We start from the raw sequence: 24,267 nt of genomic DNA on the forward strand, positions 1-24,267 counted from the left end.
AGACCTTTTAAGTCCAGGCAATGTACAGAAGTAAACTAAATACCACCACAGTGTAAGGAGTGTAAAAATGTAAGGAGGTCTCTGTCTAAAACATGCAGAAGAGAAAGAACAGTTGTTTTATTGTATTTTCCAGTAAAAATGTATGACTAGAAAAAGGAAAGAAAGGGGAAAAAATACAGGGGAAATAAAGTCAAAAAAGTGAAATTAGAGTATTTATGAGATCTAGCCTACATTTACTCCGTAAGGTAGGATGAACATGACCACGGCTTTGCTTGTGCATCCAGCTGTATTCAGTGTTTGTGCTTCTTTCAGCTAAAACAGCTACTTGCTTTCTTACAGGATTTTTACTGTTTATTACTCTGAGTGAGCATCTGTACCATGAGCAGACTTTCCTCCTCCACGTTTCCTAACTGTTTACTGTAAAAAAGAGAAAAAGAATGGTTCGTGTTCTCGCCACTCTGATTCAGCATGTCCCAAACATCCACAAGTGGTTGCCTTCTGTTGCAAAATGAACTTGATCTCTACCACTCCTGAGTTTAAGCAAGATCTTAAACATTAAAATCTGCCTGCGGTTTTTTCACTGAAATCAGTAAGCCCTGGTATCTGGCGCTCGGAGAGTAGAAGAGCTCTGACCCACCCAGTTCACATAGCACCAGCTTTGGTCCTTGCAAAACAGATGTCTAGAACAATTCATGTCTGAGTCTGCAGTAAAAATACCCTTCCATAATCAATGTGAATCATAAAAAAAATCCCTAAGCCTAGGGTAAGTTTAAACTCAGAGCAGAATCCAGATTCAGGTAAATATCTCTTTGGCACATATCTCTTTGTAATGAGGAAATCTGGATGGAAGGCATGGCTGAATCTGCTCCACATAGTACAATCCAAATGCCATGTAAAAGTTACACTGGAAAAAATCGTAAACCCTTCCTTTCTTTTTTCCCTAAATAAATCGAGGTATGCACTCTTCTCAGTCATATGTTTTCTCCTATGACAGCATGCAACAGCTGGATTATTCCAGACAACCCTTTCGCAATATGTTCATGTTTTTTATTGAAGAAAGAAATATCAGGAGTAAGTTTTTTGGGAGACAAAGTGGAAATCAAGTGATCTAGAATCTACAAAGGAAGAAAAAATAATCCACTATTAATAAGAAGAGGAAGAATCCTGTAAAATCAACACCCTGCCCACGTTGTGCTCTCTGTATTTACGCAGCCATGTTTTCCTGTGTCCCTTTCTTCTGTGTTAGTTTCTTTCTAACTTTCCCTATTTTACAAAATGCCTACACCAATTCACCCTGAGTTCCCCCCCGGCTTTAAAGAACCATAATGGCCTTTTTCTTTTTTAACTGTGCCTGGCGTATGTTGAAAGGTATCTTCTAAGATTTCATTTATGATAGCTCAAAAATGTATGTCTCGCTAAGACTACAAAGCAAGCTAATGGGTTTAAAAGCGCAGCGATGAAAAGCCTGGCAGGGGAGCCCGTGCTAACTACATACCCGGATCACGGAAGAGGCGCAAGAGGTCATTTTTTTCTTTTTCTTTTCCTTTTTTATATATTTCTTTTTAGGTGCAGGATCAGTTCAGGTTGCACTGGGTACAGCCAATCGCACCTTCGTGGCCATTCGCGCTCGCCCGCGTCCGTAGTTACAGGCTGCACCACCCACTGGGGCCGGAGCGAGGAGCCGCAGGAATCGGAGACTTCATCACCGTCGGCAAACGGTGCGGCTGAACCACCTGAGGGTCACATTTTCACATTCTGAGACAATTTATTAGTGAGGGTGCTTTTCACTTGGAAATCCCCCCCGAGCTCCTTATTTTGCGTAGGCTATTTGAAGGAGGCTTTTGCTCAGCTGTGGTTTATGCAAGAGGCAAATGAAATGCGCTCTCCGCCCACTCTTAAGTAAATTTACAACACAGCAGAGAATCCTTATCCTTTCCTTAGCGGTTGTCCGGTAAGAGCTTCGAAACCTAGTGACAGCCCTCAAATCGGAGGAGAAGGAGGGCAAATCTTAGCTGAGAGATTCTTTTATCCCCATCAGCCAGATGGGTCTGATGCAAATTTGATTTTTAAACAGAACATGCTTATACATATAAGAAAATCTCCCATAAACTTAAAAGGACAAAAGACAAAGTCATACATGTTTTTTTCATATATCATTTATGTACTAAACACTACCTATATGGAACAGACTGTACAAGCCAAAGAAAAAATGCAAGTCCTGCATCAGGGACCTTCCAGCAGTGGTCGTTTGGAGCAATTTACTCAATTTTTCTTCTTGTTTCAATTAAACAAGGCAAAAAATGTACATGGTAAAACCACCACACAAAGACACTTTGATAAAATGTAGCTTGGTTCTCGATACTATCTCTTCAAAAATGTCACAGAAACTTAAATTATCAATGCTTCTGGAACTTCTGGGTACATCAAAGTAAGCTCAGAGGGAAGAAGAAGAAGAAGAAAAAAAAACTCTGAAGTTAATAGGAGTACTCCTGGGGTTTTAAAAGAAGTTTAAGATCCACTCGTGTGTGTGCAAACCATTCTTAAGTGTGTGCTAAGATGTTCCCTCTGATTCTGCAACCTTTACTCAATTAAAGTAGCCTTATTAAGATGAACAAGTGTGCTGAAACTAATTTCTGAGCCTGCGATGCCTGATCTATTCGAGTCCTCTGAAGTCAGGCAAGAATTTGCCCAGCTAAAGGTTACTCTGTTCATGTAAGTATTTCCCAGATGGGCTTTCCATTTCTACAAAATGTATCAAAATTTACTTTATGTACTAGAAATATTTCAAAGGCTAACTCATTTTCCAAACTGCTACAAAAAATTTAAGAAAATATTTTTCCCCCTTTTTAAAGAGCACACTGGAAATGAGACAGAAGACATTTGCCTGATACGATTTTGGCCGAGCTCTTTCTTAAAAATATTTTCTCTACAGCCATTTTTCTGTTTATAAAATCAGGCATATTTTTCTTTTCATGTTCTTTTGGCTTACATTCAGGAATTTATCATTTTATAGCTTCTACTTTTACGACAAGACACAAGGTATTACCATCTAGGCAACATTACATAGGGCCTGCTCATAACCAGGCTATTTAACACAGCTTTTTAAGCTTGTCACATTCACTGATGATCATGTGGGTAATTTAAAAACTGTGAACAGGGGAACTTAAGGTAAGGGCTGGAACAAACAAATTCAACAAAAGAGAAACACAACTTCTAAGAAGAAGAAGATAGAATTTCAAAGTACATTTTGAAAGAAAATATTATCAGCAATCTGGGCTCTGTATTAAATTTCACAGAAGGACAAAAAAATCAACTTTTAAAGGGAAAGGAAGGAAAGGAGAGCAAACAACAAATATAACACGCCTTTTCTCCAATGCTTTCTCTCTTTACATTTATATCCAGTCAATTTTACAACAGAATTTTCCACCTTTATAAATGTATCTTTTTACGAAATGTGACAGAAGAAACTTTTTAAAAGAATTAGATCTTCATCTAGTATATATCCAGTATGGATTTTAATTGCAGACAAGGGAGTGGGCAGTTTGCATCAGGCAAGTTTCTCATATAGAAACAACATAAAAAGTTTAAAAATAAATAAAATCCATTCCTGAGGTTCAAGTTCTTCCTCAGATGGGTTTGCCGTTTTTTCTGTCTTCTCCAGACATAGTTCATTTATTCATGCCTATCTTATACTGTTTGAATGAACGATAGAAGCAAGCCATGGTGACTGTTACTGGAGGACTAAATCACTGCCTCGTACAGGAAGTACACTTGTAACACTACTGAAATAATGATGCCAAGTGACTTCAGCCCTGCGATACTCAATCGAATTGCTCTGATGATATACACGGTCATACTTGCTATCCAAGCCTACATTTTGGGGATTTTTTCCTGCATGGATGTCTATAGGGTTATGTAATCAAGATCAATACCCTAGAGCTCCCTTTCATGTCTTGAAGAAAAAAAAAAAAAAAAAAAAAACTTTAAAAATAGGTCATATATAGAGTTTTGAAAATATTCTTTTTTTATCTTAGCAATCTACTAAAGGCTAATATCTAGGTTAAATATTTCATTCTGCTTTCTCTTAGGACGATGCTTCCTGTGAGATCAGAAAATACGTGAAAGACAGGGGTGTGGGAGGAAGGGAGGACGTTCATGTGCTGTACTGAGCTTCCTCTTTGCTCATAAGCAGCAAAGTTAACCTCCCCTATTAACCCTATTTGGTTACAGAGATATCTTTAACTAAGGGAAGGATTCCACAATGACTTTTGTATAATATTTTCTTCTTCCTCTTCTTTTTTTTTTTTTTTTTTTTTTATCTCTGTCCAAATGGATGAGTTTTCAGCCTGACACATTCCTCAGCCCACCCTGTATTTTTGAGCTGACTGCAAGAATGAAACACTATTTAAAACACATTATCAAATTTAATCCTTTTTCTGTGAAAGTCAGTGGGAGTTTTGCCGTTGGCTTGAACTGGTTTTCAGGTTACTATGGAAAAAGAGAGCACTTGCAATAAGTAGTAGCTATTTGGTTTCAGCTGTGAACAGTTATATAATCCAGCTCCAAACATTACTGCACAAGAAAATCTGCTTGATTCAAGAGAGCAATCAGATAAGGTCCAGGAAATCACAGATTCATGGTAGCTGGAATATTATGCATGCAGCATATTACAATGATGATGAGAAAACAAACTCTGATTCTATATGAGTAGAAATATAAGATTATATCTACTTTGATGAAGAACATAAGGAGTTAATTTATACTCCCCAAACAACTTATTTGTACAAATAATCCTACAGAAGCTCTATTATATCTTTCAGATATAAGCCATATCCAATGCCTTTAGTGTTACATAATTGCCTACATATCCAAATGTATTCAGTTATACAGAAAATTTGAAGTAAACATAGTCCCTAGTCTGTATTCACATACCAAAAGGATAATTTTATTTGTAGAGTAATAACGGATTCATAGTTATCAAAATAATCATGAAAATGATTTGACTTGTTGCTATTTATTATCTCTTAGTTACTTCCAGATACAGTTATTAAGGTTTACATACATATATACACATATATATACATGTACATATACATATATATATATATACACACACACACACATTCATACATACATAATTCATACATATGTGTGTGGGGGGGATAGTTATTTATTTATATTTATATATTTCAAGCACAGAAATCTTTGCCTGGAATTTGAATTTCAAAGTTTTTTTTTTTCTTTTTAGTTCATATTATAGTAGCTCAAATGGCGACAAATTTTCAGTAAGGTAGCAGCAGAACTGTTACACAAGATATGGGTGAATTCTTCTTATTTGGTACAAAAAATCTATCTGTCTACATAGAAAATTACCAAAGAAAAACAGATAAGAGGAAACCACTATCCAAATATTTTACTCCTCCTAGCCACACTTTTAACCAAAGCTGTCATACTTCTAATTGAAACGGGGTCTTGGTGAGATACTGGCTTTTAATTTTTTGGTCACAGTTATGTCAGATGGTCATTGCCTCAAATGCATTTATCAATTTGTACTTTTTTGTGTCTAAGAAGCTCCATGGTTAGTATGAGACCATCTATCAGAAAAACAAAAAAAGAATCTGATATAAATAAAACATTATTGAATATTACTATCTACAAACGAATGCAGTCAACACATGAAACACACAATTAGTTATCTTTAATATAGAGTATAACTTAAACTTGAATTGGTTTTACTGAAGTAAATAAAATTCTGTGGTACCAACAGAGTTGGTGATTAATCTGCAATATGTAATTTCTCTATTTAATTACATCTGACGTAAACTCCAGCAAGCTGGCAATATTTTGCCTCCAGTGCTTTAAGTGGAAAATGCATTATTTGACATTTTATTTTCTGTTTGTTGTACTAAGACATCACTTAGGACATCTCACATGCTGCAAGTACATTGCCAGTATATCTTGAATATGCCAGACATGAAAGTATTTGGAAACTGTTTATTAATCTAAGCACATATGGGACTTTCATTTCCACTATTTCCTGCTAAAGTGGTATCTAGCCTTAAATAGATATGACTTCTGCTTCTCCAAGTGGGTTCAGCCACAAACAACCAAACTTATTTCCATGTCATAGCAAGCTAGTCTTTTTTTATTTTTTGCATGTGTTTTCAATTACATCATAAATAGTTCCAACTTATTTTTAAGATTTCTTTTTTGCTTATTCGTTTAAAAAATAAAGTCTGCCGAATGTGTTATATTAAAACTTTGGCCTTGATAGTTGCTGATACTTTTTTTAGAAGAGTGACTAGAGTAAATGTAGCAATAGATACTAGAATGATTTATAAGCAAATTTCCCGTATCACAGCACAGTAAGTAAAAAGCATTTCTGTTGAACTCTGGATGTTGCTACCATTTTTATCATATTTCATTTGCTTTGTGTCTTATTTATGACTGTGACAGCAATCTGTGCTCCTTTCCCATGTATCTGGCAACTGTCTGGTATATAACGTAACGTAGTTTTTTTTTTCTTTTTTTTCAATACTAGGTTGAAATTCTATTCTGTTCTAACTGAGTACACCTAGAATAACTATTTCAGTATGGGATGAGTTACTCTGGATTTTCAACACTATTATCTGAGCAAGAGTAAATTCTGTGTCCTTCAGTAAAGGGTATGTTCTGAGCAATGGTATGAATGCTTGTGCTCATTCACACCCAAGCACACCAGTATTTTTTACATCTACAGACAAACTGTTTACATCTACGAACAAACTCCTAAGTGTTAATGAAAACAGTGATGTAACATTCCACGCACCTAGAAAAAAAAATTGGTGGCACACTGTTTGATAAATGGCTTGATTCTGTCACCACCATGTATCCTTCCCCTCATTTATCCCTTCATTTCTCATTTTTTTCCACTTTCCAGCAAAGGAAGGGCTGTGTGAGGCGAATGGATTAACGTGAAGAAACAGCTCTTTTCACAGGGCACTTTAAACAATTTTCAATTATAAGGAGGGAGCTACCATGCAGTATGCTAGTGCCACGTATGTTTACAATAAAGAGAAATATTAAACTTTTATCTAATACTTTCTGCTGGTAGGGAAAAAGACCTTTGAGGCAGAAGAGCTTCAAGACTGACTGTCACCACAGCAGAAGAAACTATGGAGCTGACCTGCTTTTTAATTGAAGCCACATTGTCTCTGATGTCTCGGAGACCGTTTCCTCTACTGACAAACACTTCTGATGAGCTCAAAGAAAAGTAACTGGAAGCATTCCCTCATCCTGAGAGATAAAGCTGTTAATATGGAGCTTGATACTTTCCATGAAACTTTGCTTATTTGCAGCTTCAAAGAGTGGGGAAAAAAACAAACATGCAAGAGAGAATGTAGATTAGACTTCCGAATTGGGGTCAGATTGGGCAACACAGATATTGGCACAATTTCACTTGAGTCAATACAGATCCTTCTGAGTTAAAATCACAGCAGTTCTCAGGAAAATACGGTTTGTATAAAGGACCTGTCCCAGTAGAATAAAACTAAATAACACAGAATCAAAGTCTCTCTCATATTTCAGCATGAAAAAACTCCTTTAGATGCACAGATTTGCAGGGCTTTATATCAGGAGAGACAACAGCTCTCATGTGCGAGCTTCCTGGAAGTCCTAGGCTTTTCAGTTCTAGGTAGGTATCCAACACTGAAAAGAGTAACTTGTCTTTTGTTAAAAGTAACCTCTGAAAACTCACAGAAAATCAAGATAAGGCTATATTTTTATCTTTCCAGTGGCGATATAGCTGTGCTTAGGGAGAAATGTTATTTGTTATTGGGAAGACATATTCTCTGCATTCAGTGAAGACATAAATATCATACTTTGAAGAACTTCAGAATTTTTTTTGTGGGAATCTGCATGGAACTTCACCCCTCTGACCAGATCTGCTGTATGGAGCGCGCATGCATTTATGGTTTTGACTAGCTATTTGCTCTATCTCCCTCCCCTTCCAGATCCATCCTATACTTCCAGTCCTCTTTCTCTTTTTCGCCCCCAGAACTTCATTCATACATCCATTCATTTCATTTTCCTTCTATTTTCTTTCCTACCTGAATATAATGCCTTAATAACAGGTATTCACTGCTAGAGTGTTCTTCCTGCTTATATGATGACCACTTGCAGTATGTCCAATCCACTTATCCACTCTCTGGGGCACAGTAATAGAGCTAATCTATATTTGGACTGTGTAGCAATGGAAATACTCCTGTTCTGGTCAACTAGTTGCACTGTGATTCAGAAAAAAAAAAAATCTTATTCAGAAAAAAACACTTGCTTACTCACTTAATTATCTGCTTAACGGAAATTGAATAACTAAGTACATCTGTAAACTGAGCATACGCTTAAGTGTTTTCTGGAACAGAATATGTGAATTTCTGTGATGTTGGGATATATATTAGCATTTTGTTTGTCCTTTTTATCATTACGTTTTAAACAACTAGTATGTAAACCACCAGGCAGATCCTTCTAATCAGAAGGTACAGGAACATAGGCAAACTGTTTATAACAACCATCTCTAAAGGAAAGCTTAGTTTCATAAACTATTTATAATACAATGTCACTGAATTCTCAGATTGCAATGATTAACAACACAGTTATTTGTAAACAGGATGGGTGATCAAACTCTTACAAAAATAGAGTGAAGCAAACTTATTTTTGATTAGTACACAATATTTTTTCTACATTATTCACTTGGAAAACTTAAGAGAGATTCACAGTTTTGAGAACCTGAGTCTGGCAAATAATTTGCAAAAGCTTGTTTCTTTGTACATCTTTCCCTTTCTCTCTATTGATGGAGAGATCATGAAATTCTCATGATCTAATTCAAAAATGTTCACATTTTTTTTCAGGAAATAAGCCAAGGTCTGTAGTTCATTTATGAACGGTTCATTTTGGATATCTTCAGTCCACCACGTGGTGCTGTTTCTATTCCAGGTGATTTATGATATGGTACATACTTAACAAATGCAGTGTGTAATATGAACACTATGAATCTTACATATGACTGGAAATGGGCTCTTGGTAAATATGAGAGTTCTTAAACTTAAGGCCACATTGCAACTCACGTTTTTGGACTGACAAAGTACAACATTAATATATCACCCACAAAGTACATCACCCTTCTTAAAAATCAGTGTATGAGGGGGACCATTGACTGCTTTCTCCTTGCGCTGCTTGATACAAACAACATTTTGGGGAAGCAGATACTGTTCTTTCTTGCTGTATGTGACCAGGGTCAGAGATCTGCCAGTGTTATCTCAAAGACTAGGATAGGTACATCTACACTTATACAGTGTAGAAATCAATGAGTTACTTGAGTTTGTGGCATCCTTGAAACCCAGTAGAAACATCAGGGCAGCACCTGACGGAGGCTGACATGGGGCTGACGCAATTGTGCTCTTGTCAGGATTGAGATATTCTCTCCACGTAAGACTGTGGTGCTTCACATGGACGTGTCGTCTCACCTGGTGGCCTCAGATACACCCGGATCAGGCTTTACTGTGCAGCGTGAGCATGCCCATCGTATTGCTCTACAAAGCACCAGACAGGGCTGTGGTGAGGGTGAACGAGTTATGGAATCCAGGGACAAGCTCACGGAGACCATCTGAAAAGATGTACCGTGGAAAAACCCTGCATATATCTTCCAGTCAAGGAGAAAGGATAAACAGGCTCCCAAAACTATGGGGAGGGCAAGTCTACAGCTGAATTTGCTGACGTTATACCAGACCTCTGTCAGGTATTATTGGGTAAAAACCCAACTGGGTTCAAAGCGGGGTTCAGTTCCCTTCTTATCAGACGTCACTATCAGACTCAGAGGAGAAATGGAAAATTTCTATACAGAACTTGGAAAAGGTAAAAAATTAGGGACATTTCTGGAAATTATTTAGATTAATATATTTTATTTTTTCCCCTGTTCTTTACAGTAAAGGAGTTTGAAATTATTAAAAAAAAAATCAAAGCTGATTTCTCTTCTTTGCCTATTACCTATGCTCTTCTCTCCTTAACTTTTCTGGAGCTTCTATTCTATCTATGTATAGCCTCAGCATGGTCACAGTACTGCCAGTTATAGATCTCCGAACTGAATGTACAGAACCTGAAAGTTAATTTCTAGGCTGCTTGGTATACTAAAATAGAGCCATGGATCACAGTATGTTTACAAGAGTGAACAGGCCTGATAGGAGGTTCGAAGCAAGAGGCCAAGCAGGCTATCAGAGGCTAACCACCCACAAAGAAGATTTAGATTAAGGCTATTCAGTGAAGGAAAATTCTGCCTATGTTGATCCCTAGAAATATATATATAAAAAATAAGTAGAATTAAAAAAGAGATATTTGCAATAGAACCTGATGATTTTAACACTGCCTTGAAGTATACCATGTATCAAAACCTAGTTGCTTTACAGACTGTTAGCTTTTTCCTTGCCCTTTTAAAAACATATTTTTTAAAAATCAGAATGGCATAAACAAAAAGAACATAAAAGGGAACCTACTATCCAATCACCAACAAAATAATGAACTATATATGTACATATATATGTTCTGAAAAAAAGGATAGGCTTTCAAATTTCTGCAATAACACAGTAAAAGTAAAATCACACATAATAATACTACTAGTATATTATTTCTTACTATTCGAACACAAAAGTAAATGTATTTGAGGATTAGACAAAAATACCTGTTTTGAGGCAGAATTAAGTTACAGGAATCTATGAGTTTTTTTTGTGATAAAACTGTTCAGTGTTGTACCTTCTGTTGCCCTGCTTTTTCCAATTACTCTCTGAGGTAAATATATACTTTTCTGGGTCACAAAATCCAGCTTTGTAACTGCAAGGGTAATGCCACAACCCAGTGCTGCCTGACGACCTTTCTCCGCTGCCTGCTGCCTCAAGTGACAAGGGCATGCCCCGTAACGTGGGACTATCTAAAGATAAGATAAGCACAGACGCTTAGGCTTTGCTTAGCACCACAACTTCTCTTCACCTTTCCATGTGCAGTGCATGAGGTCAGGGGGCTGAAGAGACTCAAAACTCTGTGGAGCTGTAAGTCCTTAGTACTGCAGAAAGGGAAGAGGAGCTGGGGATTAATGGGAGAGCCAAATGGCAAGTTTTGTTTGGATACCTACCCCTTCCTTGTGAGTATTGCAATCCCTGCAGGGTGTTTAGTTGCTTTAACATAGGTGTTCAGTGCCATTTTAGAGTCCTGGGGTATTGGAGATGTCCACAGTGAAGGAACAGTTTCTTATCTCCCAATGAAGCACAAAGGAAAAATATTCTAGAGCTCCTGTATAGCAGCAGGTGTGTACATGAGGGCTACTGAATCCAGCTCCACCAGTCAGACATTAATTTCTCCTATCTTAACATTATTAGAATACCAAGTTAATGCATTCAGCTCTCACTGTCCTGAGATTTTTTAGTCTTTCTCCCTTATTTTCCACTTGGGACCTCAGACAGTTTAGACCTTTCCAGGACTCCTTACATCCATACTTTTCACAGCCCTTATTTTCCTATTACACTGTAACCCCACCTTCCTTCCTGGCTCAGTCCTGTAATGCTTCTGTCAAACCACAAGATATGGAACACAACTCTTCTTACAAGCGCCAAGTCCTGAAGCCAGGGTAAAAGATTGCAGAACTCTTTATAAAGTAACAACTTGTTTCACCTAGGCCATTTCTAGTAACAGATTGTTTGTGTTTCTTTGCTTTACCTATTGTAGGAATTTCTAAAGCTTTTGAAGAGCATGGAAGGTAAAGGTGATCCTGAAACAGATTTATGAATGGAGAACCAGGTAGCAATGTAGCAGACAAGACTGCCGTCACTGTCCCAAGTGTGTTGTTCTAAACTGTGGTCTACATGTGTATTCAGTGAAAAAGACCTGCAAAAAGGTAATGCCAAAATAGTTCCAGTCACAGGTGCATCATCTTTTATAATACAAAGAATAAGGCTCCATTTGCTGGATCATGGCAGACTATACTGGTGCATTATGAAAGATGGGGCTGAACATCAGGTCCACCTATGAAAGAGAGGTTGGAGTGTGTGTATGGGGAAGAATAACATAACCCAGGAGGAATAAGTAGGCATATCCCCAGCTGCCTCAAGTGGCCTTAGGGACCAGGCACATCTGGCCAGCTTCATGCAGCACTACAAGATTAGAACATGCACAGAGAAGTGTGAGACAGAGGTTAACTGAACAAGCCTCATGTAAAAAGATGTGACAAACCTTCTGGTTATGGTACTGATCTGGAACAGTGCTTCCCAAGGAAGTGGAAAGAGACCACAATTGTTTCCATAGCGGCAAAGATTATGCTAATGGAAATAATCTGTTGCCATTCTAGGCTGGATTTCAAGTCATAATCTGAAAAAAATGCAATATTGACCCTTGGTATTTCTCTGTCTACGTTTTCATGCTGTAATATAAACTGTTGCAGATGAACGTTGTAGGACTGATGTGACAAGTGGCTGAGATATGGTGTAGGGTGGGATGGAGAAGCAGAATACTATGAAAATTTTGGTGGCTTTGGGTGGACAACCGGCTTTGACAGTGGGCAGTTAGAGGCAGTTGCTGTTGAACCAGTTCCCCTCTTGAACCAGGTCTTCAAAACTCTTCTAGTTTAACAGTAGTTAGGACTGATAAAAATGCTAAAGACTGTGGAGGTATGTTCTGTCTTTATCAAGAATGGATGAAGGAAGTAGAAAGTTTTGGAAATAAGAGTGGTGGGAACAAATCATAGAATCATAGAATGATAAGGTTGGAAGGGACCTCTGGAGATCATCTAGTCCAACTCTCAACGTAGCCCCATACAGGGATTGAACCCACAGCCTTGGCATTAGCAGCACCATGCTCTAACCAAAATGATAGGAGCAAACTAATTCTTTCCTCCCATCTATCTCTTGACAGCTTCGATCAGTTGGAGCTACAAGTGGCTTTCTCAGCCAGCTGGGATAAACTCAGAACCTATTTATTTGCCATGACTTTTAAAACTAATCAAACATCTTGGATTTTAGATTGCAGAAAGAAACTGAGCCTAAGGAAAGTGATGGTTGAATCTGCCATATTTCTATGTCTTAGTTTCCCTTTTGTGAATCTCGGAGAGATTTGTGACATAACTCAATTTAGACGCACTATTGTAGCTGTCACTGTTCTTTCCTTACTGCAGACTTCATCCTTCTTTGTCAATACAGCTTTCTACATTTCGGTAGTAGTTTATGACAATCCAGTGACTGTTAATGAAATTAGCTCTTGAGTATGTGCAAAGTTAGTATTACTTATTTCTGGAGTAGTTACACACAAGGCATAAGTGCTGTGGGTCAAAGCTGACGTGGGGGTGGCAGCAAGGCTATTACCTTCTTTTCCAGTGAAGCTGTATTGACAAATGTGGAGTTCATCTGTCAGTGACCAGTGGCACCATTTTTCTTTGCCTTTGGTAACTTGTTTGAACTCGGAGCAGGGGGTCACTCATCACTCTCTGTGACCATTTCTGCAAGCAAATAAGAAGCATGATTTCGGAAGTAAATCTTTAGCAACTGTCACACATTTCCCTTCTCCTGTTGATGTCAATAGAGTTAACTATATCGTGTTAAGCTAACATGGTCATGCTGCTGGAACTATATGACACCTTTTTTTTTAGAACATTCAGAAAGCTTTAAGTTTTTAATTCCTTTTTTTTTTAATGAGATGTGGGAGGGAGTCAGACGCAACATTAACAAGATGATTAATTTGAGCATAAGGATGAAGCAGCTTATCCACGCAGATCAGTGTTCACCTACTGTTACAGAAATATAACGCTGTTTCATATGGGGGAGAGGAGGAAATTCGATTGCATTTTGCTGTATTGTAATTTGCTTCTTGCCATGATAAATTTTATTTTTGATGGTAAATAAAACTCACTGAGTAAAATCCTTCTATGAAAGTCATATATTTGTATTTCAATAACCCCTAGAATGAATCCCTAATGAACTGAGACCTCCTGATGATAGCATGTGTACACATATTTGGAAAATTATGGTCCCTGCCTAGAGTTTAATGGCAAAATTAAGTGCTGTAAGTGATTGCCACTTAATTGACTTCCATGTAGACTTCCTCATACAAGATTTCTCTTGGTATATATACTAGGGAAGAATATGTCCCAATGGATGTATACTGCAATATAAATTATCCAATATTTAAATAAGTGCTCTAGGATGATGTAATCTGAGATACCATAAATAAAATAAATTGTACTTAAACTATATCATACTATTCTAGAAGAGAGACAATTATCTGAAAATAGATACCACTGGATTTATTAGGAAAACAGGCTTGTAGGAGTGGCTGGAGCCTCAAGCGTTAACAAAAGTAATGCTCTGTTACTGTAGAGGGTATATACAAGTCCTATAATCTTATCCAAAAATTTATTAAGCACCATCTTTAAAGAAGGGAGATTTCTTTCTGAAATTATGGTTGCTGGATAGAACTTTACTTCTCAGATGTAAGAAAATACCATTTTCTGAGCTGGTTCTACACTGGGCCAGAAATATTTCTTTTCCTGTATGAAAGTTTAAAGAATAATCATATATTTTTCTCTGCTGCCAGAGTAGGTCATTAAAAGCTTTTGATTGTAATATACCATACATGTGGCTAAGAAGCCAAAATACTAGATTTCATTTAACATTTTGATGAGCTTTGTTAAAAAGAAGACAGCAAAACCTACAGCCTCACACTTTAGACTGAATTTTAAACACAGACTCCTAAATGCAGACTCCGTGTAATTTTCAGAGCTGACTTATTTCATCTGTAATTCAAAATGCCTTGTTTTGATTTAAGTAGAAAAAAAAGTTGAAGACCTTTTCTCCCTGGAAATCATATTTTCCATGCAGTGAAGTGTACCATATTAAATCATTCTACGCATCCAGACTTTTGAATCCAATAAAACGTTCAAGATTCTTTTTTGTTAAGACAGAATAATAGAAACTGAAAAACAAAGGAAAGGCAAATATGTTGCTTCTAAAAAAAGATAAACATTTTCTGACTAATACTTGGAAAGATGATTACACATGAGAACAGACTGCTTGCAAGATGAAGACAGGAATAGATTTATGAACGTGAAAGGATGTAGTGTATTGTTTTATGGTGTCCAGTTGTGTATCCTCCCAAGCGAGTTCTCAGCTGATAGAGGGGTTGCAGTTCTTCAAGTGACAAAAGACTTTCAGTTGTGTGGCCAGCTATTCGACCTTGTCTTTATTTTGATTCTAATCATCTTGAAAATGTGAGTGGCAATTAATATGCAATTCATCTCCTTTTCCCCTTTTCTGGTCTAAAAAACTTAAATCACCCTTAATTGCATGATCTTTCACACATAAAAACTTTGAAAAAAACTCTTAAGTATGTTTGGATAAGTATTTGTTGAACAAATATGCTGGTTTTAATTTATATTTGCTTTACATAAATATTATTTCATGACTAGCCAGGGATTTTTGGAACCAGCTTAGGTACTGATTTTTGAAAACAGTTCTGATTCCTCCACACGTCCAAAGTTAGATACTTGACTGCTATTGAAAAATCCCTCCCTGGGAGTTAATTACCTAAATACTTTTGAAGATGTACGCATCTGTCCTTGTACATTGCTATAGCCCCCATTATCACACGGGAGCTTTCTCGAGGATGTTAAGAGCAGCAGCTGCGTGCTGAAAATGGAAGATGTTCCATGTATGTTCTATGTACTCACTAGTGCACTTTTACTTTCTAATAATTTATGAAATCTGCTTTTAGAATGTTAATCTTTCCAAACTGGGGAGATATTTTGATCCTCTCCTAAAAGAAAATATAACAAAATTGAAAATTCTTTCATAAACAGGCCAGGCAAGACATAGTAAGATTTCCATAAAGAAAGTGCTATAAAGGAGAAAAGGAGGAATTCATAATAGTAAAATAACTTCATATATCCAGTCTACTACTGAGAAAAATGAAATAAACAGTTTCTATGTTGAACATTTCTTAATAACAAAAAATCCCACCACGCTCCTTTGAGCAAAAGAGCATGAAAGACCCTCCAGAGTAAAACAGGACAAAGGGTATCAGTATTTTAAGAAATAGAACAGTCAATTCATTAATTTTCAATGGAAAATTACAGTAGATATCGCATCATTACACAAAATAGGGGGACACCTTTATGACAGAGAGGGAGTGACTCAATGGTGATTTTTTCTTGCTTGCTTAATCTATCTACCTCTATCAAAACTTTTGCTGCTTCATCTTACTTTCCACATCAAACTCCTTCCTGCTTCCCCATCTGTCACTGGGAAACATTTCTGATCACTAGAATGAACAAATATACTTAAAAATCCAAATTCAGGAAGGAAAAACCTCAGGATCCCAAAGAATCTCAAAAAAATTATTTTATCAATCAACACTTTTATAACTAGAAAACAAAAATAAATAGCGCATTATCCCATTAACATCAGTATTACATCAACAGCCCTTAAGAGATTCATTAGAGTTTCATCAACAAAGGTTGACTTGTTACTATGTTCAATTTGCCTGAATTTCAATGTTAAGATGAAATGGATATACCAAGAGGTTCTCTTATGCTTATCCAGTCAGTAGAATTAGTAAGTTTTAAATCTAGGAGCAAACAGAGTTATTTTTCCAAAAACTTGGTTATCTGAATTTTGGTTCTTCTAATTAATCTCAGACCCACCAAGCCGTATAAGATAAAGTACAAAGAGAAATGATCCTTTCGTCAGCTGCCTATAGACTTGATCTCCTGAAGGGTCTAGGCCTGATTATGATCCCTCACATCTTTTTTACACCAAAACCAGTTCTAAGTGTTCAAAGGACTAATTTCCACCCTACTTGCATAAAAATAAATTATTATTAACAACAACAACAACAACAATAATAATTAGAAGGTTCCACTCTTCCCTGGGCTGTGATTTCCGCAGGAATTAATAAATACAGACCAGATGACATGCCACACCAATACAGGGGGAGGAAGCATTCAGAACTGTATTTTTTGTTCCATTAAATGTCAGAGGAAGGATTTCCTTACTTGAAAGAAAGCAATTACCTATCTTTCCTATACTATCAGATATGTCATATCTATGCCCTTTAACAGCAAAAGCTGGAAAAAGAACAGTAGTGACAACTTCTTTCAGGTTGTCTTTGTTCCAGAGCAGCACAGCTCTGCTAGCAATGATCATCATTTCTGGGGAGTCAAGAATTTACAGCAAGACCTGCAAATATTTTTAATCTCCTCTGGAAACCCACGGGGCTGGAGAAGAGGAATATGAGGTGGCCAAAATGGGTTGCACCTAGGTTCCCTTTTCCACTACCTACCTGTCTACATGGTGCAGGGGGGGTTTGCTGTCATAAGGTCCAAGTAGCTCTAGATAACTCACACAGTAACAATCTCCAGACCCTTGCCATTTGTTAGCGTATTTTAGAAACAACTTTTCAAGATCCACAGCTATAGATGATTTGGGGTACCACAGCTAGAGTAAATATCAGATACAGCAGTTTATGTTACTCCTGTTGCATATGAGGCAGAGTGAAAGTGCCTCACACAAATTCTGAAAATGTATTTCCTTCCTTCCATCCTTCTTTAGCACAAATGTGTTGCTTCTGGTTCTTGTTGGCATCTCTTACTTATAAATTTTATCCAGTTCAGCTGAATAGTATTTATTTGACTTGGGTTATATGATGGAAAAGTCACTAAAAATTAGAAAAACTTAAATAAGCATCTCATGATTTGCCCTAACTTTTCTGAAACAGACATACTCATTGCACTTCATGAGTTACTTTTGCCAAAATATGATTGCTCCAGGCAGAAATCTTTGTCATAATGGCGTTTATTAGAAATTGTGTTTTAAATTATGCTTGAAGATAACTGTAACCTGAAAATGCATCTAGCAAGGTAAATAAGTGCCCCTATCAGAACATATGCACAAAAGTTTTCTAATGTGCCTAAAGTACAACAGTATTTATTACCACAAACAGCCAGAAAGTCAGATGAATTAAAACTTATTTTTTTACCATTCAAACAATTCACAACCCTTAGGAATCTCCAGTTGTAAATAATAGATGTTCACATTGTCTTTCTAACTATCATTGTAAAGAAAGATAGGCTTTACAACACACCAGGAAACCATGAACATCATGCTATGTGAAATGCAAACATATGCAAATATGTGTTGTGTAATGTCCCTGAAATGAAATGAAAATGGCAAAAAACTTTTTTTTCAGTTAGAAGCGCACGGTATGGAAATTCTGTATTCTGTTTTAGTAGGATATGTTAGCATTTTATTCCCTCCTGGTCCTGATGTTTAGATACCTTGCTACATTGGGACCTACAGCTGGCAAATGCACGTTGACTCTAGTGAGAGATTTTCTTGCATTAGAATTTTTTAATCTGTTTTTAAAAATAGAAATAGGTAGACTCTTTTGGTCTTTTGGTAAGACTTGTTTTCCTCATAAGTCAATCTCCTACTTTTTCAATTTTAGGGATGTATGCATTGCTAGCAGTAGATATGTGGATCAGCATTTGTAAAGATCAGTCAGTCCTCATTGGAATTTCTCCCCTAAACCAGTAGAGAGTTTTGAGATAGGAAAATATATAAATAAATGAATCAGTTTAATATAGTACAATATTACCATTATTTTTTAACATGTTCATGCATTTTGATGCATAAATGTTCACAAATTCCTAATTTCCTTTTTTGTTTCACTTCATCCTGTTTGCATTAAGACATCCATTGGAACAGATACATAAATCAACCACTTATGCTTGAAAAAATACTATTTTTTATTTTCAAACAAGCAAAGGTTAGTCCAATATTGTTGGTTAGTCCCCAACAATAGGGAAAACCACACTGGCTATGTAAATAATAAAAGCACCTTCTGGGAAAAGGATAAAATTTATTTGAAGAAATTGTATTATGATCTAGTTCAAAATGACCAATCTATTTAAGACCTGCCAGCTCAAATATTGCATGCCATACCATTCAGCTGGGAAAAAACAATTAATTTCCTAATGCTTATGCTCCATAACAGTTGCAGAATTTGAGCAATGCTTCCGTACCACTAATCTCTCCATCAGTTCAACCTCCACTCCAATGAACTTTCAGCTGCAAAGACAAAAGTTGGATCAGTGGGGATTTTGGAAGAATTCTCCTGCCTCAGCATTACTGTTATTCAAAGTAATCAAGACTGTCCTCTTTGCAAGCAATTTCTTTGACAGCAGTGACTAGCCTGAACTTTCTCGGAATTCCTTGTGTCTGCATGTTTGAGTTTCTGCTATGCTTTTGTTTGGAAAGGCCCTTGTGACAATAGGTAAAAAATGTCCTTTTTCTGATTCAGCCAGCCGAAGGGAAAAAGACTTTTTTAAGACTTGATTCTGAAAACCCATAAGGGTACAGTTATATTCAAGTTAGTTGTAAGCTACATAAGCAAGTAAGGGTTTCTCATTGGATAATTATTTGTTAGAACACCTCTGAAAATACAGTTACTTTTAAAATATCTACCAGTCAATTCTTTAAGCTTCTTTAGGGAAAACAACAACAACAACAAAACATTGGTCATATGCATCTTAGATTGCTCATTAAGTGAAATAGTAGTTTCAAGGTAAAAGGATACCATACGAATATTACAAACACTCATTGCTTAATTTGAACATGTTTCTTTTCTTGGCAACTCAAAAGAACCTAAAAAGAATTGGTAGCCCAATATTTTACAAAAACTTTCAGCTTATTTGAATTTTTCAAAATATTTTATTGCTTTATGAATGAAGCATAGCTTTAAATTTGTGTTTATATACTATAAAATGTAAGTAAAGTGAAACTGAAGTTGGTATACTGACATACTCAAGTTAGTTATATTTATATATACATGTGTGTATGTATGTGTGTGTGTGTATATACTTGTCTTGATCATGATTTGGTGAAACTAAGATTAATTCCTAACAATCTCTGCAGTCTTCAACCTTCATTTTTCTGAGAAATACAGACATTAATACTGAAAGACTTTTGGTAGATGCTCAAACTGAACAGAATATAGAGGCCAAGAAATTGTCTCATTCCTAAAAATGCATAGTGCATAAATGCAAGCACATAAATGCATAAAATTCCAAAAATTTATAGTGAAGATGCAGATACACAGGTTTGCCTATCCAGTGGCCTCATGAGGCTTTATTACCCCACACTTTTTTAAGTGGGGGGTAAATTAGTTTCCATGTGCATTTCTATTCCTCTGATTTGGGTCCTTGAAATTAATCAGGATTTACCTCCTTGACAGGAATGGAAGAAGGATTCGGTTTTGTATTTTAATCTCTTCTGATTTTACTAACTGATTAGGCAGCAATTATTCAGCATTTCTGACAAGTCTTGGACCTCAAATAAAATTATCAGACAGCAAGCTAAAAACAAAAGGATTTTTTTGGGGGGGGGGGGGAGGCAATGAAAATTTGAATCGTGGAACTCACTGCCACAGAGTGCTGTGGAAATGACAAGTATGAACGACTTAAAGAAGGTATTAGCCACAATTTAATAGAAGTAAAGTCTTTTGAGAGCTGCTAACCCCACAGATGAGGTGCAGCCTGCAGCCCCAGAAGTCCTGGGCGCCATGTAGAGCCCAGCAGAAGGGCAGTGCCAGTGGCCCTTCATCCCTGTGCTCCTTCCCTAAATGTCCTCTGCTGACCACAGCCACAAAAGGGACAGGGGACAGCCTCACCTTTGGCTGGCAAAGCTGCCCTTGCATATTTAGCATATCTATCAAAGTCAAGCGCAAAAGTGCAATGGTGCTGCTCAGCCACCACAAAGGATGAATGCATTTTTCACCAAATCATGGGAACAGTTGAATAAACTAGTACAACAAATACAACTTTCCGTGAACGAGGCGTGAGCTAATTCCACCTACAAACACCACCACATATTGCCCTGGAGGAACGACGTATCCATTTTTTTTAAAATAATACCTATGTTTACTGTGGTGTCTAATGTTTTTATATTGCACTTTAATCATCATTTAACTAAATCTAGTAACAAGACAGTGTGTTTTCTCATATGTACTGCTAAACGATGTAATATTACTTCCTGTAGCTATGGAGACCTTTGCTCTTGTTAGTGCTGCTATTCCATTTGACTATAACCCTGAATAATCTTTAAAGAATGTTTTTAGTCATGGGCCCTTCACCTTCTGGTGATTTCATCCAGATACAATTTCCACAGGCTTCACTGCGTTAGACAGAATAAAAGAAGGGACCATCTGAATAAAATAAAATGTCACCATTAAATTGGCTTTTGTAGCTTAAGGTATAATGTAATGATATTTTCCCAACAGCTGCTTTCAGTTGAATTTGAAGTTTTGAAAACCCTTTGCATTTGATTCAAGTAATAAAGTGCAGGTTGTGTTACTTCCTCCTTCTGTGTCGTATACAATAAGCAAAATGTTGATACTTTACATGGCAACTGGTGGTCATTAGGAATTGTTACTGTATGTTAACATTGTTTGCTGACTTCACTATTTGATAAATTAATCACCCAGTGAAAAGTGTGTTCAAAAATCAAAGGGTGGGTGGAGGGTATTTTGGAATTACACAATTTAGTATTTTTTTGTAATTTCTGTGGCTCACAAAATATTACCTATAACTTATATTTTGTTCATTTCTTATTTTTTTAAAACTATACTGGAGTAAAATGAATATAGTTCTTCATCTCTTCATGAATTATCTTTCTTCCCAAGAGGTCTTAAAGTATTGCACAAACTGGAGTACAAATGAGACAAAGGGATCACTTCCTCAAGCCCTGAAGTACAGCTGTCCCTGGGGTGAAATGCAGCAATGGCTTGTCAGTGCACAGAGCCAACACGCAAGAATTTAAGACAGGGATGAAAGAATAAAAAATATTCTTAGGAATTTAGGGAGGCAAAATGTATTATCTGAGTTGAAATTAATACCTCAGACAACTACAGGCCGGTCAGCCTCACCTCCATCCCGGGAAAGGTGATGGAACAGCTCATTCTGGATGTCATCTCCAGACATATGGAGGAAAAGAAGGTGATCAGGAGTAGTCAGCAAGGATCTACCAAGGGAAATCCTGCTTAACCAATCTGATAGCTTTCTAGGATGGACTAACTGGCTGGGTAGATGAGAGAGCAGTGGATGTTGTGTACCTTGGCTTCAGCAAGGCTTTCCACACTGTCTCCCATAACATCCTCCTAGAGAAGCTCAGGAAGTGTGGGTTAGACGAGTGGACAGAGAGGTGGATTGAGAACTGGCTGAAAGGCAGAGCTCAGAGGGTCATCAGTGGTGTGGAGTCTACTTGGAGGCCTGTGGTTAGTGGCATCCCCAGGGCTCCGCACTGGGTCCCATCCTGTTTAACTTTTTCGTCAATGACCTGGATGAGGGGACAGAGTGCCTACTCAGCAAGTTTGCTGATGATTTTCTAAATGAACAAGACAAAGAGGCTAAAGGAGAAACTGAAGTTCAGAGAAGTTCAGGCATAAATTCAGTAAGGACAGTAGACCTTCTGCCTCCGTTTTTACACCGCTTTTGCTCTCTCTAGGCATGCTCCTTTCTCATATGACCAACATTCTTGATCCTTAAGAAAGTTTTTAACCATTCCGTTCAGCATCTGCCATGAAAACTTCCTCACCAGGCATCTTATGGCATAAAATGAACAGCTACAGGAGCAAAAGATAACAGACAGAAAGACCTTGAGTAATACTGTTTGGAAAGGTAAATAAGGCAAGAAGCGTAAAAGAATCATCATACAATCATCACAGAATCATCACAGAATTGGTTAGGTTGGCAGGGACCTCTGGAGATCATCTAGTCCAACCCCTCTGCTCAAGCAGAGTCACCTAGAGCATGGTAGACAGGGTTGCATCCAGGCAGGCTTTGGATATCTCCAGAGGAGGAGATAGTAAGATCTTATCCCATATCTCTGGGATACCACAGCAGAGGAAAACAGGAAAGTACTGTCCAATGAAGCGAAAGAGAAACAGAAAGAGCCTAAGAAGGCACCTGAGGCAGACTACAGAGAGAGCAGTGTGCAAACAGATCTCATACAAACCCCGAGTCACAACGACAGTAGGAAAGTAGGAATGCAGAAAGTGAAAGGAGGAGATTACGAAGGTGCATGAGGTTGAATGCAAGGAGCCTGTGGGAAACACAATAAGAAAAAAAAAAATACAAATTTAGTTCCCAGATGTGTTCTCCAAGGTTAATTCTGACATGACCTGTTTAAATGGCGAATACAAAGCAGCCCTCTGTCCATGGCAAACAACTTCTCCTCTGAGGTGACTTCTATCCTGTTTTCTCTGTTACCTGGCTTTCCCTAGAGGACACGGCAGGTTAATACCAGTTCAGGCCCTTCTAAACGAGCTGATCCATTTGAAGCACTGTAGTTCTCCGCTCTGCAGGGATGTCACTGCATGAGGCAATCTCATTACAGAAATTAGCATTTACTGTGACTCAGCTATCTTCCTATATGAAATAGTAGAAGAGATACAAGCCTTGGAAAGACCCACTGGCATCCCTAAAGGAGCACTTCAGGGAACTTCTTCATGACTATAGTTTTAATTAGGCATTAATAACTGCTGGGTGTAGGTGGTACAAAATGCGTATGGTACAAAAATGCATGAAACACAAGTAAGAAAATGCAAGATCTTAGAAGAAGAAATTAAACAATATGAAAGGCCAAGCACACATCAATGCTTTATAGAAATTTTTGCCTTAGATTTCCAAAATTTCATACAAATCTATTTTTTTCCTCACTTTGGTTTATGTGTGTTCTCCATCTTTAGTTTCAGTTTGAGTTTTAGTTCATTCCATATCCAATGACAAAATGTAAAATATAGCCAAATCATGTCTGTTTTGCACTGCAAACGTTGCTCTTTAAAATCTGCACTTAAAAAGTTTAAATCTCAATGACATTTGAAACTATAAATTATGAGAACATGAGAAACTATAAATCATGAGTCATGAGAATTTTACTAGACCTTCTACAAAAAAAAATAATATTTTGTTACAAACTAGGTATGTTAACAGGTGTACAAATGTAGTCTAATATTTGTTTATTTTTGATGAAACCTTGTATTAAAAATGACTTTTTTTTCTGAAATGGAAGCAATGGAATTCTAGCAAACTTCATCTGTATAACTAAAAGTATTATTGAAATGAAAGTATTAGCAGGAATTTGCTACAATTGTTTTCATTGATTTTTCAAGAACAAAAGAAATCATACTTACATATTGACCCTGATGACA

This window comes from Rhea americana, unplaced genomic scaffold (genome assembly GCF_003343005.1).
Source record: "Rhea americana isolate MKP2758 unplaced genomic scaffold, rheAme1 scaffold_1, whole genome shotgun sequence".
Taxonomy (NCBI): Eukaryota; Metazoa; Chordata; class Aves; order Rheiformes; family Rheidae; genus Rhea; species Rhea americana.